At 38.8% G+C, this 18,812-nt stretch overlaps 1 pseudogene; it reads right to left on the reverse strand.

The window, feature by feature from the left end:
* Nucleotides 1-17,660: 17,660 nt before the first annotated feature.
* LOC138309629 (uncharacterized) lies at nucleotides 17,661-18,486 on the reverse strand (annotated as a pseudogene).
* Nucleotides 18,487-18,812: the final 326 nt, after the last annotated feature.

The following is an 18,812-nucleotide window of genomic DNA, read 5'->3' on the forward strand; positions in this document are numbered from 1 at the left end:
ACGGAGAACAATAAAATGGGTCTATTAGGTTTTTTTTATCCAACACATTTTCAAATCATGACAAAAAGTTAGATGTGTGGAACACGTAGTCCACCCTCTTCCACCCTCTTCCTAATTACCATACATTAATTTTCGTTTAACTTTATCCATTTTATCGTTCCAAATAAATTCAAAAAGAACTTCTGGAGCTCTTGCACAACTTGAGGAGACGGATCAGGTAAAACTGTCATTCATTGAATAAAAATGGATAGCGCTAGATTTAGTCTTTTAACAGAAGTTAATTTTAGACTAAAATTATCATGAAATATACTTTCCGATTGGAGATTGTATGAAATGCCAAGCAATTTAAATTTCCCGTGATGATTCCAGCTTAAATTTCTTTCTGGAAGTATTTTCATCACCACAGCCCCTTTTTGTCCCAATCCATATTCCTGGGTTTTTTTCAGTATTATCTTAATACCTGGTATATGGCTTAAATCCTGATAAATATCAAGACCAACATTCATAAAATGTGAATTGTCTGATAATGTGAAGGCAGTGTCATCAGCAAATTGATTAATTGGATATTCAGAGTGATTATTGTGATATCTTGCATATCAGGATGGAACGTTATTGTTGCAACTTTACACAAATAAAAATATATGGACTAATGGGGTCCCCCTGCCTAACTCCATGAGAAATTAAAAAAAAATCAGAACAATGACGATTATTTGTCACAGATCATTAAAGATTGACCAAATCCATAAAAGGAGAGGGTTTTCAAAATAAAATGAAATTCTAAAGAATCGAAAGCTTCTTCAAAATCCATGAGTGATAGTAAACCTAGGATGTTCTCTTTTTCTATTTTAAATATCAAATCATTAATTATTCTATTGCACTCATAAATTTATCTACCTTATAAAAAACCCTTTTGGGTTTCACTAATGATACTATTTAAATCTATTAGAAATAATTAATGATACAATTATATAGTCTACATTTAAGAGAGTAATGGTTTTCCCATTTTTACATGACGTTGAGTAATTTAGAGCATACCAAGCTCATATGACCTAATAAAAGATGTACTTAGAAATGGATCGCCTTGCATGACGGCCTCCATAGAACAAGGGTTGTTCCGTATTGTTGGCATTATTACTTTAGCTTTTGAAAGCAGAGTTCGCGCAGATTAATGCTAACAGGTCAATAATTCGACCAAAATCTCCATATTCTCCTTTTCATTATGGGTAGTGTGTTATAGCCGGTTGTAAGGCAAGATTTCGGGACAGCAGAATGAATGGTGAAACTGAGATCATTGGATTCCCCGCAAAATACTTGGTTGAAGATCTTGCTTGCTGCACACGGCCTATCTGTGGCTCATAACAACCCGGTTTGTATGAAGTGTTATGTGCAATATGTTAGAAAGAGAGATAGAATCAAGATAGAACATTCACAATATGGCAAAAGAAGAAAGCCTCCAAAATTAAGTATGGACAACTTGCTGTTTTTCTGGGCAAAATTGAAAACTGGTCTGTCATGGAAGCAGCTTTCTTATCTCACAAACAAACAAAATTAGGAATATGGCTATTATATCAATTTGGCACCGCCTCACTTAATGCCTTGAGTTGAGCGTTCGTGCGAGGAATGCTCTGGTTTCTGTCCCCTGGCCGAGACACACCAAAGTCTATAATAGAAGTAGTTTCTGCTCCTGCTTATCGCTAAGCAAACATGGAGTGGGACGACTGGTTCACCCGTTGTCAGTATAATATGACCGGGTGGGGTGTGTTGCTTGGTGTCTTCGGCGGCATGCTTCAGTGATATAGCACTATGAAACGGGCAACAGTTCCACTATACAAAATGACACAACACGGACATACTGCAGTCTCCTAAACACGCACCTCGCACTTCACACACGCTACACACTACATACATGGGAGGCCGTCCTTATTTGGCCCTGGATGTTAATAGGGCGTTAAAATAATCCCCAAATAACAAAGTGTCTCGGCCAGGGAACAGAACCCAAAGGCCAAAATTGAGACACACACGGCCATGTACCTATATGTGATATTTACCGTTTCCTGTTATACTTGGTAAATACCAAGAGTTACACTCGGTAGAGCTAACAAATATAAAAGTACTAAAAATCATCATTACAAAATGTCATCAATGATCAATTTTATATAAAAAAAATACACGCATATACTGTACATAAATAGCAAACCCACCAGACAGCAACTTGTTCCACCAATTGATATCTTGGCTTTCCTTTAAGTCTTTAAATATACGAGTGTTTGGGGTGATGGTCTTGCTGAAATCGATGACCCTACGGGAACGGTGTTTCGGATCATTATCTACGGGAACGGTGTTTCGGATCATTACCGTGTATGTTGTGCGAGGTGCGTGTTTTGGGAGACTGCGGTAAATTCATGTTATGTCTTCTTGTATAGTGGAACTATTGCCCTTTTTATAGTGCTTTATCACTGAAGCATGCCGCCGAAGACACCAAGCAACACACCCCACCCGTCACATTATACTGACAACGGGCGAACCAGTCGTCCCGCTTCCTGTCTGCTGAGCGCTAAGCAGGAGCAGAAACTGCCACTTTTATAGACTTTGGTGTGTCTCGGCCAGGGGACAGAACCCAGAGCCTTCCTCACAGGGGCGAACGCTCAACGCAAGGCCAAAAGTGAGGCGGTGCCAAGGAAAGCATTACGAAAGATAAAGTCAGTTAGGAAGAAAAGAGAAGATAAGATCCTAAATTTAGTCGCCTTGTACGATCATGCAATAGGGGCAGCAGGTACAATTCTAACGCCCTACCTGCAGCGCACCAGCAGGTACAAGTCTATGGCCCTATCTGCAGGGCCATATTTGATTTATCACATGAAGTTATAGTAAGTGTCAAAGTGATATCGATATCGAAGATAGGGAACGGTGAGATTGAGACATAATTAAAGAAGATACTAAGTGCTGTAGTAAGCCGCTCATCCTGAACAGCCCCCAGTTTCCTCTTATGTCTTTCCTCCTGGGCCGTCATCAAAGGGAAGAAATTACCTTAGATGGTAGTTCTACCGGTAATAAGACACCGGCACACGGCCATGGGACCCCTACTAGCCCACCATACTTTGATGTACCTATATGCGATATTTACCGTTCTCCTGTTATACTTGTTAAATACCAAAGTTACACTCGGTAGAGCTAACAAATATAAAAGTTACTAAATCAAAATATCATCATTACAAAATGCCATCAATGATCAATTTTATATCAAAAATACAACGCATATACTGTACATAAATAGCAAACCCACCAGACAGCAACTTGTTCCAACAATTGATATCTTAGCTTTCCTTTAAAGTCTTTAGCTATACGGTTGTTTCGGGTGATGGTCTTGCTGAAATCGATGACCCTACGGGAACGTTTGGTAACAATGTATCCCTTAATATCGCATATGTGAAAAATTGTCCATTCAACGATTTAAAACGCTTGACGCTCCTCTCTTACTTACTGCTGCCAAGATATGAATTTTCTAAGGATGCTTCGGTTTGGGAAGGGAACACCAGGCGCTGTTTAAAGGTTAATAACATGTTGTTTTGTTTGTGTGAAGCTGAACCGTGCATTCGTCCGAAAAAAAAATACCTTAGACAAGTTTGTCATCAGAATTCCAATAAGTCTCTGCTCCTGTTTAGCGTATCAGCACACAGGATGTGCAGACAACTGTGTTCGCCCGTTTGTCAGTATAATGTGTGACAGGGTATGGCGTGTATTGCTTGTTGTCTTCAGCGGCATTCGTCAGTGATATAGCACTATAAACATGGGCAACACTTCCACTATACAAGATAAATGACACAACACGAACATACCGCAGTCTCCCAAATAGGCCAAAAGAGAAAACGCAAACCTACGCACTTCACACACGGCTACACACTGCACACATACAAGGGAGGACACGTCCTAAACATGACCATTGATTGTTAATAGGACGTTAAAATAATCAACAAACAAAAAAACAAATAGTTGAGTGCGAGGCGTAATCTTGCAGTAAGCCATCCTGTTCTCTTTATTTACATGGCGAATGAGTTGTGCAGTGTCCGAGCTGCGTTCTTGTAAATCCAGCTATTTTTATAACGCTTTTTTCGCTGTCGAATGACCCATTCTCGCCCCAATTTTCTTTTAGATGTCTGTAGACCTCTTTACTGTCTTTGGTAGGGTCAACCTGTAACATTTTTGTATATTTATTTATGTCATTTATGTTATTGTTCTAAGAAACCTGGGATTTATCTTAGATATTGTCCAAATTTCCGCACTGATTTTGTTTTATCCAATTATGCACAACTTGAGGAGAAACATCTCCATTTTTTAGTGGAGTAGGATTCCCATCGTTTTCCTTTTTTAGACATTCGATTTCTTTGACACTTCATTATTTCTAATTTAGTCTTTTGATCTAAGCAAGCATAATCTATCGTTCCTTGTGAACCTTGGCGAGCAGTATCTCGGTACTGCGGGCCCTGCTCTTAGGGCCTTAGAATTGTACCTGCTGCCCCCATTGCATGATCGTAAAAAGCGACTAAATTTAGGATCTTATCTTTTCTCTTCTTCCTAACTGACTTATCTTTCCTAATGCCTCCCTTGGCACCGCCTCACTTTCGGCCTTGAGTTGAGCGTTTGCCCCTGTGAGGATGGCTCTGGTTTCTGTCCCCTGGCCGAAACGCACCAAAGTCTATAATAGTGGTAGTTTCTGATTTTGCTTAGCGGTCAGCAAACAGGGAGTGGGACGACTGGTTCCCCCGTTGTCAGTATAATGTGACCGGGTGGGGTGTGTTGCTTGATGCCTTCGGCGTTATGGTTCAGTGATATAGCACTATAAAAAGGGCAACAGTTCCACTATACAAAATGACACAACACGGTTATTCTGCAGTCTCCCAAAACACGCACCTCGCACTTCACACACGCTGCACACTGCATACATGGGAGACCGTCCATATTTGGCCATGGGCATGGGCGTTAAAATAATCAAACAAAAACAAAGTGTTTTGGAGATTAAAGTGCGGTCAATTCTGTTTGTTGTTTGATTAATTAACGTCCTATTAACAGCTATTCATGTTATGTCTGTTCTTGTATGTTTTGGGAACGGTAAATTGCATGTTATGTCCTTTTTATATTGCCCTTTTTAAAGTGCTTTATCACTGAAGCATGCCGCCGAAGACACCAAGCAACACACCCCACCCGTCACATTATACTGACAACGGGCGAACCAGTCGTCCCGCTTCCTGTTTGCTGAGCGCTAAGCAGGAGCAGAAACTGCCACTTTTATAGACTTTGGTGTGTCTCGGCCAGGGGACAGAACCCAGAGCCTTCCTCACAGGGGCGAACGCTCAACGCAAGGCCAAAAGTGAGGCGGTGCCAAGGAAGGCATTAGGAAAGATAAAGTCAGTTTAGGAAGAAAAGATCATGTCAAAAGATAAGATCCTAAATTTAAGTCGCCATAATTTTATACGATTGTCATAACGCAATAGGGAACGGTGAGATTTGAGACCATAATTAAAGAAGATTACTAAGCTTAGTAAGTGCCTGCTCATCCTTGAACAACCGCCCAGTTTTCCTTCTAACGCCCATCAAAGATGTAAGGAAAATAACCTAAGATTGTATTATTCTACCGGTAATAAGGCACACACACGGCCATGGGGACCCCTACTAGCCCAGCCATACTTTGATGTACCTATATGCGATATTTACCGTTTCCTGTTATACTTGTTAAATACCAAGAGTTTACACTCGGTAGAGCTAACAAATATAAAAGTACTAAATCAAAATATCATCATTACAAAATGCCATCAATTGATCAATTTTATATCAAAAATACACGCATATACTGTACATAAATAGCAAACCCACTAGACAGCAACTTGTTCCAACAATTGATATCTTAGCTTTCCTTAAAGTCTTTAGCTATACGGGTGTTTCGGGTGATGGTCTTGCTGAAATCGATGACCCTACGGGAACGTTTGGCAACAATGTATCCTTTAATGTATTGCATCTGTGAAAAATTGTCCATTCAACGATTTAAACGCTTGACGCTCCTCTCTTACTTACTGCTGCCAAGATATGAATTTTCTAAGGATGCTTCGGTTGGGGAAGGAAACACCGTGGCGCTGTTTAAAGGTTAAATAACATGTTGTTTTGTTTGTGTGAAGCTGAACCGTGCATTCTTCCGAAAAAAAAATACATTTGACAAGTTTGTCATCACATTCCAATAAGTCTCTGCTCCTGTTTAGCGCTCAGCACACAGGATGTCAGACAACTGGTTCGCCCGTTGTCAGTATAATGTGACCGGGGTGGGTGTATTGCTTTAGTGTCTTCAGCGGCATTCGTCAGTGATATAGCACTATAACACTTCCACTATACAAGAAAACACAACACGAACATACCGCAGTCTCCCAAAACACGTATCTTGCACTTCACACACGCTACACATTGCATACACGGGGAAACCGTCCTTACATGACCATGATTGTTAATAGGACGTCAAAATAATCAAACAAACAAAAACAAATCTTGCAGTAAGCCATCCTGTTCTCTTTATTTACATGGCGAATGAGTTGGCAGTGTCCGAGCTGCTTTCTTGTAAATCCAGCTATTTTTATTGCGCTTTTCGCTGTCGAATGACCCATTCTCGCACATTTTCTTTTAGATGTCTGTAGACCTCTTTACTGTATTTGGTAGGGTCAACCTGTAGACATTTTTGTATATTATTTATGTCATTTATGTTATTGTTCTAAGAACCTGGGATTTATCTTAGATATTGTCCAAATTTCCACACTGATTTTGTTTTATCCAATTATGCACAATTTGAGGAGAAACATCCATTTTTTAGTAAGTAGGATTCCATCGTTTCCTTTTTAGACATTCGATTTCTTTGAGACTTCATTATTTCTAATTTAGTCTTTTGATCTAAGCAAGCATAATCTGTCGTTCCTTGCGAATCTTGGCGAGCACTATCTCGGTACTGCGGGCCCTGCACTTAGGGCCTTAGAATTGTACCTGCTGCCCCTATTGCATGATCGTAAAAAGCGACTAAATTTAGGATCTTATCTTTTCTCTTCTTCCTCACTGACTATCTTTCCTAATGCCTCCCTTGGCACCGCCTCACTTTTGGCCTTGAGTTTAGCGTTTGCCCCTGTGAGGATGTCCCCTGGCGGAGACACATCAAAGTCTATAATAGTGGTAGTTTCTCCTTTTGTTTAGCGCTCAGCAAACAGGGAGTGGGATGACTTGTTCGCCCGTTGTCAGTATTATGTGACCGGGTGGGGTGTGTTGCTTGGTGTCTTCGGCGACATGTTTCAGTGATATAGCACTATAAAAAGGGCAACAGTCCCACAATACAAGAAGACACAACATGAATATTCTGTATTTGGATATTACAGAGTTATCCGACCTTGCGGGTAGGTATCGGTGACGTCACGTGTTTGCGAGCGTAACGTCATACATTTCGGAGAAAACGACGTAAATTGCGCTCACAAAATAATGACGTAACAATCGATACTTACCCTTGTTTGTTTGTTTGATTAATCAACGTCCTATTAACAGCAATGGTCATGTAAGGACGGCCTCCCATGTATGCAGCGTGTTGCATGTATTTTGTGCGAGGTGCGTGTTTTGGGAGGCTGCGGTATATTCATGCTGTGTCTTCTTGTATATTGGAACTGTTGCCCTTTTTATAGTGCTATATCACTGAAGCATGCCGCCGAAGACACCGAGCAACAAACGCAAAGGAGCTAACTCTGTAATATGCAAAGACGGAATACTGCAGTCTCCCAACCATGCACCCAGCACAACATACACTCAACACACCGCATACATGGGAGGCCGTTCTTACATGACCATAGCTGTTAATAGGACGTTAATTAATCAAACAAACAAAATTGTGCAATAATTTTGTGATATACTAATATTGTTTTAGGCGCTCTATGCGCTTATTTAGTCTTATACAGTATCCTTGAAAGGTTTATGGTCCAAATTGCGAAAATGTTTTACCCGTGAAATACCGGCTGTATGGTATGTTTTTGTTGTACCTTTATTGTTGAAAACTGATCTATCAGAGTTACTTCCCTTCGTTACAAGAGTACTGACAGAATTAACAAAGGAAAGTAACTCTTGATTGATCATAATGCGTTGTTTGTGCGAACTCATAAGACGCTTGCTTCCGCCAACACAAGATGACATACAATGTATTTCATATTTAATTTAATTATTTTACGTTTCATGTTCCATGTCTTTGATTCTGTTCAGAGAACTTGAAATTATTAAACTCGTTTACTTTCATTTTAAATCTGGTAGTTTTGTCACCGTTCATCGTCCTTGATTATTTATTATTCTTTAGTGAGATAGTACTATATGAAAAGGTCATTGACAAATTTTGACAAATATTTTAAGGAGACACAACACAAATACCGTACATTAGGATATTTTGGATGTGGTCATATTTTGGCTTATTTGGCTATTAATCACTTAAATTGAAGACCAATATTTCAGAGGGTTTTCTATATATCGAAAAGGCTTCTAAACTGATTGCGTCAGTTTTTCATTGTTAAGGGAGCTATGTGTAAAATCTTCAGATTTTTTCTCTTGATCAAATCAAGTTTTGCGCCAAAAATTTACATGACATAGGAAAACGCCGAATTTTTTACATGCATAAAATATTAACCACACTATTTTGATAGAAAAACGCCAAATTTTCCCGACGCCAAATTACCTCAATTTACTGTGCACACAAGGGCGCGGCCGTTTAAATGTCTGGCTGTTAAACCTATAAACTTAAGCAACTTTTGAATAGTGTTTAACGAAGTATATTTACATTGTTTGCTTTGCATTTCAGGTTACATCGGGGACACTACGGAATCTTAAACCATGTCATTCTATAGGGTGTCCGGAGCATTTATTGTCGCTATATGTTTTTACATTGCCAATGCTGTCATGAGAAAATGCGAAAGATATCATACTGAAAACAGAGAAAAATATTTGGAAAGTGGAAGGAGAGGCACCAGTAATCAGTCGAGTGTCCTGCCATGGATAGGAAAATTGGAGTTTGTATTTTAGAAATACACTATATATGCATTATGTGCCGATTTATGCATTTGCATAAAAAAACTTTCGCGGCAGTCAGCCAGTTGTTGTTTTGTTCTGCCCACAACCATATCTGTCTCGTAATGTCATTACAAGTCACTTTGTACCCCCTTGCTTGTTCAGATATGTGACAGCAGTCATATTGTCCACGAACAACTTGATATGTGCATTCTGAATGTCACGACAGAATGTCTGTAAGGCCAACAGAACAGTTTTCAACTCTAATATATTAATATGTAAGTCTGTCTCAGAATCTGACCACTTGATCGTGGGCGACCATGAACGGCCATAAACTCAAATAAATGATTAAATGAGTAAAATACAGTATTATTCTGTTTAATAAACAAAAACGATGGGTTCGTCCAATCGTATTTAACTTCGGGCTAGACCATGGAATTTGAATTCAATACTTTTGATATACCTTGATATACCGGTATGCATGTTTGGAAATTAAGTTATTGTGTAGGTCATAAGCATTGTATCTACTGCCCCTATTGTATGATCTTAAAAGGCGACAAATTAGGATCCTTTTTTTCTAGCGTCTCCCTGGACACCATCTCACTTTCGTCCCTGATTGTTAATTGGACGCATTTTGTATTTTGTATGCTACGACATTGAATAGGTACACGTGCGTTTAAGTTTGAAGTCCGGAGCGTGGTCACATACTTTCTAACGATTGGTCGATTATCATTAATTTTCGTTCACCTCCATTTTCGTTTCAGTAGAGTTGGACAGTGGCAAATTCCATGCATCGGCCTTCATTTAAATTTGCTTCTGTCCAGTTGGCATTCATATTTGCTATAAATGCAAACTGAAAGACGTTCAATGCTTACGTACCACTATCGGTGGGACGACTGGTTTGCCCGTTGTCAGTATAATGTGGCCTGGTGATATGTGAGTAGTACCACTATCGGTGGGACGACTGGTTTGTCCGTTGTCAGTATAATGTGGCCTGGTGAGGTTTGAACCAAACCACACTACACAGAGTAGCATAGGTCATATTTACAAACAAAAATGTACGTAAACCATGTTTGAACAATAGAAAAAAAATCATCATAATGTATAATACTAATGGTTTAATTGACTTCGAACGTATTCCAGTGGGTTTTTTTATGGAGATAACCCTTCATCGATTAAAATATGTATAAACGTGTTTTTATCCACATCTGAATACAACCAGAGAAGACATTTCCAAATGCTTTATTTTATGTTTACTAGTCATTGCAATCATTGCTCATAGTATGGCATTCCTGAGCGACTGTAGGAAGGGGTTTCCTGTCCCAGATGTCAACACACTTCCAGCTGTTCCAGTTGTTCCAGCTATACCAGAACTTGCGATACCTGAAATAGAACCTGCTCCAATCCCTAGCGATGGTAATACACTTCCCGTTCCAATCGACGAAATACCAGGAATAGCCACTCCGCCAAGCCCTGTGCCAAGAGATGACAGTACACCTGCTCCGGCCGACGTTATTGGTACCGAAGGGATTCCGGGAATAGTTCCTCTGCCAAGTCCTGTTCCAAGCGATGGGAAGACACCTCCGGTTCCAATGGACGTAATAGGCTCCGTCGGGACTCCCGGAACAATACCTCCGCCAAGAGACACTATGCTCGGCTGCACCAGTCCTGAAGTACCGAGTCCATTTGGCAATCCTACTCCATAAGAGGGTATACTGTACGAAGGTAAACCGTAGGACTGTATTCCGTACGAGGACATACCAGCGCCGAGTGAAGAATAGATCGGAGAGGGGCCATAGGTTTGAATTGAAGGGAGCGAATGTGGATAATCAGTTCCATAATTAATGTTCGGGTAAGAATTTGAACTCAAGAGTGCCGGTGGTGTTTGATACATACCAGTAGGAGGCGTGACAGAATACGTATTGTAAGGCACTGAATTTGATGAATATGTATTCACTGGAATTGCTGAATATGTATTGACATGTTCTGGGAAGGAAGAATAAGTACTGACTGGTGTCGGAATCGCTGAATATGTGCCAAATGCAGGCGGAAGTGTGGAATACGATTGAACGTATGACGAAGGTGTTGTTAAATATGCCGACGCAGTAAATGGAGTTGAATACGTACTTACAGGCGGCGGAAGTGATGAATACGCGCTCACAGGCGCTGGTAGGTTATAAAAGGGGTCATATGGGACCGGTTCTGGATGGAATGTACCATACACGGATCTCGCCACCATGGCCAACAGAAAGAAGGATAAGAACGCCATCTTGTAAAATTTCACTTTGGCAAACCTGAAAATACACAATATTGTTATCAACGTCTTATTTGAATTATGAAAAATTGCGTGTTTAATAGTTATTTTATTGATTAATTAACGTCCGATTAACAGCCAGGGTCATGTAAGGACGGCCTCCCATGTATGCAGCGCGCAGCGTGTGTGAAGTGCGAGGTGCGTGTTTTGGGAGACTGCGGTATATTCGTGTTTTGTCCTTTTGTATAGTGGAACTCTTGCCCTTTTTTAGTACTATATCACCGAGATATGCCGATGAACACACCCCATCCGGTCAATCACCGCGAAATTGTTTCAAATAATGTAAATTAGACCTACAGAAGTCTAGACCGTGAAATAAATGTCCGTGAAACAGTTTCTAATATAGGTCAAGTGGAAATCCAGAAACCTAGATCGCGTTATTAAATCTCCATGAAACTGTTTCATACAGGTATAATTAGTCCTACAGAAGTCTAGATCGCGAAATTAGCGTCATTGGATAGAAAACGCGAGGATTACAGTAAGGATTAAATATGTTGGTGCTAGTGTGTTTGTTGCGATGCTTGGACATTTAATCCTGAAATTGGCTTTATCGTGCAATGTCACAAAACAACACCCTGCTTGCAACATATTTTAAAATATATCTAAATAGCATTAAAATCAAGTTGAAAATTTGTTACAGGGTAGTTATCTGATATTTACGGGTTTTTTCCTTGGCTGGCGTCAAAACGAAATGCAAATGTTGTTTGACTCGCCCGAAATGAAATTAGGCTTAAAACATATAAACGAAAGTAGCACAATTACAAGTTGCCACTAAACTAATATACCGCAGCAAAAATATTGACATTCACTAACCGCAACAGATTGCACATAGGCGACCGTCATTACATGACTCTGGTTCTTAATACGACGTTAAACTTTATAATAGCCATGCAGTTACGGCGTAAGAATTGTACTTGCTGCCCCTATTGCATGATCGTAAAAGGCGAATAAAATTTAGGATATTATCTGTTCTCTACTTCCTAACTGACTTTTTATCCTAACGTCTCCCTTTACACCGCCTCACTTTTGACTTTCTGTTGAGCGCTCGCCCCTTTGAGGTAGGCTCTGCGTTCTGTCCCCTGGCCCCCGAGATACACCAAAGTCTATAAACGCTTTAGTTTATATTCCTACTTGGCATATAGCGACTTGGACGACTTATTCTCCCGTTATCAGGAAAATTCTGACTGGGTGGATGGGTTCAATTATATAGCACTATAGAAAGGGCACGAGTTCCACTACACAAGAATACATCACACAAATATATCTCCTAAAACACACACAACATACACGCTACACACCACATACATGGATGATGTTCTTACATTCATTTTAATTCTCTTTTTCATAATAAATACATAGAACATATTTACAATATTATACACAATCATTAGTAGTATAAAGGTATGTAACAGTTTATATGAATAACATGAGCTAAGGAGAACAAATAATGTTGTTGATTATCCTTAAAACGTAAGCTAACCGATACTTACATTATATATATCATTGGCTTCTTAGGTAAAATATGTGTTTTCGTTTAAATATCACATACAGTGTACATAACAATAATAAAGCTAACCTGGATTTTATAACATATATGTATAATCTATTTTTCGCAAAAATTAATACGGGAAGCCACGTGTAAAGTCATGATATATACACGTGCATATCAAAAAGTATCCAATACTTTTAAAATAACATACGTATCAAATTACTAGTAAACGCTTCTGTCATAATTTGCGTGCCCCTGTGTTTTGGCTGAAGTGACCAAGATTGCATTTTACGGTCTCGGAATAGCAGTTGAGACTGCTTGTTTTACACATGTTCATAGAAATTTAGCTGTCGAAAACAGATATATCTATATTCAATATCCCATGAAAAGTTACATAATATAAGACTACGATCGAGAGCATCGTGGGTAGCGATAGGCCAAGTACGTCTCCTTGCATGCGGTGTATGGGATTTGCAAATTATTTAGTCTAGATGAACTAATTGATTATTCTAATTACTGGTTTATGTAAATAATGAATGTACATGCAATATTTCCATCGTTGGACATTTTTATTTTGCTATAATTAATATCGATGCTGCTATCGTTTGTGCGATGAGATGAGATGTGATGTTTTGCCGAGTCATCTCGGTTTTCCCTGTCGACACCCAAAATAAAACTTGTATAATAAGATAGTGACCGTGTATTCTGTTTATCCTGCAAATTTTTCATTATACATACAGAAGACGGTATTCAAAACGAAAGCAAATTGCCTGTATTTTACACAATTTAGCTCAAAGCGAAACGTTTCTTTGATAATCAACAAAAGATGCATTCACTAAACCGAATGAGTGTGTACTCCTTTTTACTACCGTGGGAAATATGTAAATGACGTCATTCCGGTGATTGTGACATCACTGTTTGACGGGACTGACTGCCGTTTCATTCACTCCTATTACAATTGGCGTCACTGGAATGTTCTGGATCAAGTCATCAAATTTAGAAATTGAATCAAACGAAAGAAATTAAACGTTTATTTACTGACATCGTAATATTTTCTTATTGCAACTATTAGAGGAAATTCTTATTATCCGGCATCGAGTTTTGTGCCCGACTAATGTCGATATTAGAGCTGTAAATGCATTGTTTCTTGATATTGTTCCGCTTCTTTTTTTACTTTAAATTCGTAAAATTAACTTAACACTCGAAGGGCGTCAGAACGTTTATTTTCAACGGAAATAAACCCCGTAGTGATAAAGCCCTCCCAAGTAAATATTTGCCTCGAGGAAACAGGGACACAAAAAGTTGATTTTCTCTAAAAGTGAGTAAATTAAGATACATTTATTTTGCTGGAACACTGACAAAGTCATTCTGATTTCAGAACAGTTGAAATTATGAAGATACAGTATTTTTATTATTATAATTATTATATATTATGCAAGTTAATAAATGCGAGTACGATAATAAGTGCGAGCATACTCGCACTATAATTTTCCTTGTCGGGTCAAGAGTTTGTGTACATCCGCTATGCGCAGATTCCAACTGCGAACGTGATACCGAAAGACGGTGTATCATACCGTTTAATTTTCGCCGTGCTTTAAGTGACACCAACTTCTCAAAAACAAGATATACTTGTCAGCGATATTCTATATTAAGAAAAATGACATTACACAGTGGTCCTGCAGGTAGGGCGTTAGAATTGTACCTGCTGCCCCTATTGCATGATCGTAAAAGGCGACTAAATTTAGGATTTTTCTCCATCTTCCTAACTAATATTCCTGACTTTGGACTTTTCCTTAATGCGCCCCTTGCACCGCCTCCACTTTTGGCTGATTGATTGAGCGTCTCGCCCTTGTGAGGAAAGCTTCTTGGCAACAGCTTATACAAGAGACACAACACGAAACATCCTGGCCCGAGGAACACACCACGCAAAGTCCTATAAAAGTGTTACTAGTATTGCTTCTGCTCCTATCCGCTTCCAAGCGCTCAGCTTTGCCATACCAGGGAGTGACACCAACTTCTCAAAAACAAGATATACTTGTAGTAAGAAAAATTTATTTAAGTTAGTTGCCCCTTTCCATACATGTAAAGGAATCTTTTCTCTTCTGATAATAACATTAGCACTGTAGTGCAGTATTATTGCGTCAAATATGATGTAAAAATATCACAGTACAAACAGGTATTATATATATATATAGACAGACAACTATTTAACTATAACAAACATGCAATAGATACATGATATTTAGTTGGAAACAGCTATCACAGTTTAGCAGAAATATAATAATTACACTTGTATGTCACACAAATGTTACACAAAATAGGTTAAGACACTGAAGTGTAATGTACATAAATGCTAATATAGCAAAGTGTAAAAATTTACAGGATATACACTAACATAGTGTAAATTAAAAAATAGATATTGAAGTCATAGGTAGAAAACAATAAGCTAAAATAAGGTTTATAAAAGTAATGATCTTTGCAAAGGTTTGAAATATCACAGGTTGTATGGTATAATTTCAAGCAGGTAGATTCCAAAGGGTAACAACTCATCCTATATGGTGTGTACAGATGATACAGGAGCCTCCTTAAAATATCGAAGACTGGGGAAACAGTCATTGTCAATAAAACAAAGTGCTCTCTTCTGGACTTTTTCCAATTTAAATCGGTACTATCATAGGAGGGACGACTGGTTCGCTCGTTGTCAGTATAATGTGACCGGGTGGGGCGTGTTGCTTGGTGTCGTCGGCGGCAGTGATATAGCACTATAAAAAGGGCAACAGTTCCACTATGAAGAAGACACTACATGGATATACCGCAGTCTCCCAAAACACGCACCTCGCACAACATACACGCAACACACAGCATACATGGGAGGCCGTCCTTACATGACCATAGCTGTTAATAGGACGTTAATGAATCAAACAAACAAAATTTAATTTATTTTATATCATCCTTGGTCCTAAGTGTACGTTCCATTGTTGCTTACTAAACCCTGTGACCATGTTCAAGCACATGACGTGCACAGAGACTGGACAGTATTCTAGCGGACGACTATTTATTTGGAACAGCGAAACTAGTCTTTCGTATCAATATCATTATAATGATAAACACACTTCTTATATGTAACAAAGTACACTTAACAAAGTTAAAGGTATTTCACATTTAAAGTTCTGATGAAGTAAAGGAAAGTATTTATTACAATACACCAAGAGCGTAAACCATCTCCTTGCAATAGTCCCAAGGATAATGAGCAAAAGTGTTACATTGTACGTACACGGGGACACCTGTGTCCGATTTGTTTGTTTGTTTGTTTGATTAATTAACGTCCTATTAACAGCTATGGTCATGTAAGGACGGCCTCCCATGTATGCGGTGTGTTGCGTGTATGTTGTGCGAGGTGCGTGTTTTGGAAGACTGTGGTAAATTCATGTTATGTCTTCTTGTATAGTGGAACTTTTGCCCTTTTTATAGTGCTATATCACTGAAGCATGCCGCCGAAGACACCAAGCAACACACCCCACCCGGTCACATTATACTGACAACGGGCGAACCAGTCGTCCCACTCCCTGTTTGCTGAGCGCTAAGCAGGAGCAGAAACTACCACTTTTATAGACTTTGGTGTATCACGGCCAGGGGACAGAACCCAGAACCTTCCTCACAGGGGCGAACGCTCGACGCAAGGCCAAAAGTGAGGCGGTGCCAAGGGAGGCATTAGGAAAGATAAAGTCGGTTAGGAAGAAAAGAAAAGATAGATCCTAAATTTAGTCGCCTTTTACGATCATGCAATAGGGGCAGCAGGTACAATTCTAACGCCCTACCTGCAGGGCTCACCTGTGTCCGAGGATGACTTAAGGTTAGTAAGTAGTTAGCGAGCACTTGATTTCAAACAGGCATGTTTCTGGGGTTATTTTTAATTTTGTAACATATAGATCACTCTCCCAGTTGGTCATGTAGAACTAATCTCATTTTGATGATATAACAATACATATTCCACAAGTAGCTCATCCCGCACTTGTTCAGTATAGATTTTACAAAACATACATATGTAACAGGCTTTTCTTCAAAATGATGAATGTAACAAAAATGTCTGTATAAAATGACATTAAATTTTCTACTTTTCGAATGGGTCAACTGTGACGAGTATGAGATTAATGTGTTAACTGAAATTCCAAGTGGGGTAATACCCAGCTCCCCGTATACCATACAATTAGGAGTATTGGTTTTTAATCAAAAAATGATTTATAAAATTTCAAATGTACACTGTCAATTACTTAGAGACCAGTTAAACTTTCTTGATAACACCGTACATAGCTATAGTGGCCTTTTAATATTGTATTGTTTATTGCTTCATTAAAGGAACCAGATAATGTTTCACGTGTTTGAGTGAAATGAATCAGTGTGAAATAACTTTCTCCCATGGGTTGTCCGCTAGGTGGCGATATAATGCGCGTGCATGTTACATGAATAGGCCAGGTAAGGCAGTTCATGCAGCGCACCGGGCGAGGACAAATATGACTGATATAAGTATGGTTGCCAAGATTGTATGTTAGATACATTATTATTTGGACATAGTGGGTTTAATTGAAAAATGTTAATCTAAAACACTGATATTGATTAAAGGCATCGCACTGTGCGTTGTGGACAGTCTGTCTGAGTTTGTTATTTATTGCCGCAGTCTTGTCTGTGTTTGTTATTCATTGCCGCAGTCTCCCAAAACACGCACCTTACACATACACGCAACACACTGCATACATGGGAGGCCGTCCTTACATGACTCTGGCTGTTAATAGGACGTTAAAATAATCAAACAAACAAACATTTTACATCAGTAAAATCGTCCACTCTAACGTTGAGATATTTATAAAAATTGAAAAGGGAATATATAGTAATATTACCACTATGTTTTCTTTTACCATTTTCGTTCAGCAGCTTCCAATAATCTTTCTGAAGTTTTAGTTTTCAAAGCTTTTAAATATTTGCGATCATCATAGTCAAAGGTTTTAGTTCTTTTATTCTTTACTATAGAAATACTGGTTTCGACGCCGTCTGTACTGGCCTTTACATCGTCGATACGTTTTTCTAGCTCTTTTACAATTAGACTCAATCCAAGGTTTATTGGAAACGACTGACTTCATATTTTCATAATACATTTTAATATGAGTGCCAAGCGAATTTTGGCTACATGCAGTAATATATTACAACAGTTGTCTACCAGCTTGTCAATATTAAGTTCCAATGGGTCATTACTGTTATCAATCAACTCAGTAATACATTTGATTGAATCATCATCAATAATATTAATGAAATCTGTCTCCGAGGGATTGTCACATACCTACATGACTTTGGCTGTTAATAGGACGTTAATTGTTGCTTAGTGTCTTCGGCGGCATGCTTCAGTGATATAGCACTATAAAAAGGGGAAGAGTTCCACTATACAAGAAGACACAACACGAATATACAGTAGTTCTATAACACGCACCTCGCACTTCACACACTCTGCATACATTGGGGGGCGTCCGTACATGACTCTGGCTGTTAATAGGAGGATAATTAATCAAACAAACATTTAGTCAACCAACCAACAAAAAACTTGATAAACCACAATACACCTACTAAATCCGTCGCGCATGGTGCCATATTGAAAGACATACCGTTGATACATGCGCCATAAGCAAAACACTAGAGTAATTTTATTTTTGGCATTATCAATATTAGGTTTATCTATATCCATGACCAGAGAACTTGCAATAACAATCAAATGCAAGATTTTTTGTATAAATTTGTAAATGATGGTTCGTTTCAGTATTCTGCCGCGTGGCATAATGATAGACAACTACACGGTAATTATAATTAGGATGACTGCAGTAAACATAGAACGATCCGTGTCATAAAGATAACATTTAATTAATTTTTCTAAAATTGTTTAAGGAGTTATTATAACTAGTATTTATGGTA

This window comes from Argopecten irradians, chromosome 15 (assembly GCF_041381155.1).
Source record: "Argopecten irradians isolate NY chromosome 15, Ai_NY, whole genome shotgun sequence".
Lineage (NCBI taxonomy): Eukaryota > Metazoa > Mollusca > Bivalvia > Pectinida > Pectinidae > Argopecten > Argopecten irradians.